We start from the raw sequence: 2,500 nt of genomic DNA on the forward strand, positions 1-2,500 counted from the left end.
TGAAAAAGTACCTTTGAATCGTCAGGCAACATGCTGTGCTTGAGGAGACCTATTGAGTAAAGTAAATCAAAATCAAATCAAACGGAAATTATAGTTGTGGCCAATACCAGTGCTGGTGGCATGCAATAAGCACCATTCATGCATGGGTCGCTGCCAGAGCCGCCTGACTGGCTCCCCATGCTGGTGGCACGTGCAAGTGAGCACTCCACAGACACGTGTACCCTTAACATAGTTCTCAGGGATATTCAGCGTGACAAGGCTGGCCCTTTGAATTACAGGTACAACAGAAACAGGAAGTAAGAGTGAGAGAGAGTTGTGGTGAAAGAGTACAGCAGGGTTCGCCACCATCCCCTGCCGGAGCCTCGTAGAGCTTTAGGTGTTTTCGCTCAATAAACACTCACAATGCCCGGTCTGAGAATTGAAACCGCGATCCTATGACCGCGAGTCCGCTGCCCTAACCACTGGGCTATTGCGCCTCCACACATGCATATACAGACATGCATATATAGGATGATTACTTCATTTTGCCAGATGAGAGCCACTTTATCTGAAACCTCTATACATCATTGGATTATAGTGACATACACTAACACAACACTTATGACACTCTTTAAATGTCCATTGTTAAACCATCTAGTGACAAGCAAGAGCAACCATCAATGCAACCATTGGTACATACATATTTACACACAAATAATATCTAGGTACATACATATTTACATAGGTACATACACATTTACACACAGACAATATATACATACATATACATACATACATTTACATATATATATGAATATACATTTATACACACACACACATGCACTTATTCATGAACAGATATTTGTAAAAGTGGTGTAATAAATATTTAACATATTTGTTTTCTTATATGTCATAATTCAGTTTTGTTTGAGTTTACAAAACAGCCACCCCCTTTCACCTTATAATAACTTTCCCTATCACCTCCTCCTCTACCTCAGAGTGAGCAAGGCCAGGTGACAGAGATAGATAAATTGTGAAGCAACAGCATTTCACAAAGCGAAACAGTATCATACCAATGCTTTTAATTATGCAATTGCGCAATGCTTCCCTATAAGGACAAAATGTCTGTTACAGTTGTTTAACTTTGTTAGAACTGCTTGCTTTTCATACTCCCAAATTATTTTTTCTTTCTGACGTTTTATTACTGGAATAATAAAAAAAGTTATTGTTTATCCATTACTGACAATTTCAAAAGATTTTATTACTAAGAGCAGTAACACTTTTATTACCGAATTTCTGTTGAAATACATAGCCTCTGTTTCAGTTAAATTTGAAATTAATCTAGAATTTATTGAAATAACTTCGTTGTTATTAACCTTTTTGCTACCATATTTCTGTTGACATATAATGCTTTTGTTTCAAATAATTTTTTAAATAATATCCAGCTGTAAAAACCACGCCAAAACTGACCTCACCTGTGCGAGTGCCACGTAAAAAGCACACAGCCCACTCTGTAGAGTAGTTGGCGTTAGGAAGGGCATCCAGCCATTAAAACCATGCCAAACACACACTCAGGAGTATGGCGCGGGCTCCCGCCTGGGCGGCTCCTGTCAATCAACCCCAAAAGGACGAAAGGCAAAGTCGACCTCAGCAGAATTTGAACTCAGAATGTAGCAACAGGTGAAATACCCCTAAGCATTTTGCCCAGCGTGCTAACGTCTCTGCCAGCTCACTGCCTTAATAATAATGACAGTAATAATAATAATAACAAAAATAATAATTTATGCTAGAAACATATATTCTACAAAGCCTTAAATATGAATAAAGACGGTATTAAATTCACACTATTTTTCAAAGGTAATTTCTATTGCATTTTCTTAATTTGGTCTCCATTTCTAAAAATTTAAACTGTTCATATATGGTAATTATGATACATGGCTGTTTGGTCTAGGTACATTAGTGTGTGTGAGGGCGGGGGAAGAGGCAACAATGAAAGTGGGTGGGTGGATGGGGGGGAAGATTTGTTTACCCATCATTAAGATAACAACATTTGTCTTTATCTCATGTCCACTAAACTACCTAACCACCACCAATCTCAATTCAGATATATAAATGAAAAACAAGTGCATTAAAAAATAACAAACAACAACAACAAAAACAACCGCAAAAGATATTCACATTGTCTGATTTTGTGACATAATCAACATTTATTTGTGCATTTATGTTACTTTTTTTGTTTGTTTGTTTGTTGTAGTCTTTTATATATTTTCCATTGTTTTACAAAGCTTTTTATTGCAAGCATTTCTGCTTGTTTGTTAATTTGCAACAAATTCTGGATTTGTTAAACGAAAGATAAAAGGATATCTTTTATCTTTAATTTATTCCAGTCATTGGACTGCAGTATCGCTGGGGCAATGCCCTGGAGAGTTTAGTTGAATGGATTGAACCCACTTGGTTATCTAGGCAGAGGGAAAAGCAAAACAAGGAGAGAGAGAGAGAGAGAGAGAGAGAGTGATCAAGA

The 2,500-nt window shown here is 37.2% G+C and overlaps 1 protein-coding gene across 1 annotated transcript in view; it reads right to left on the minus strand.

The window, feature by feature from the left end:
• The window catches only part of LOC106877010 (quinone oxidoreductase PIG3), a 13,824-nt gene that overhangs the window by 3,432 nt on the left and 7,892 nt on the right, over nucleotides 1-2,500 (minus strand). The window lies entirely within an intron of this gene.

The sequence above is a fragment of the Octopus bimaculoides genome, chromosome 19 (assembly GCF_001194135.2).
Source record: "Octopus bimaculoides isolate UCB-OBI-ISO-001 chromosome 19, ASM119413v2, whole genome shotgun sequence".
Lineage (NCBI taxonomy): Eukaryota > Metazoa > Mollusca > Cephalopoda > Octopoda > Octopodidae > Octopus > Octopus bimaculoides.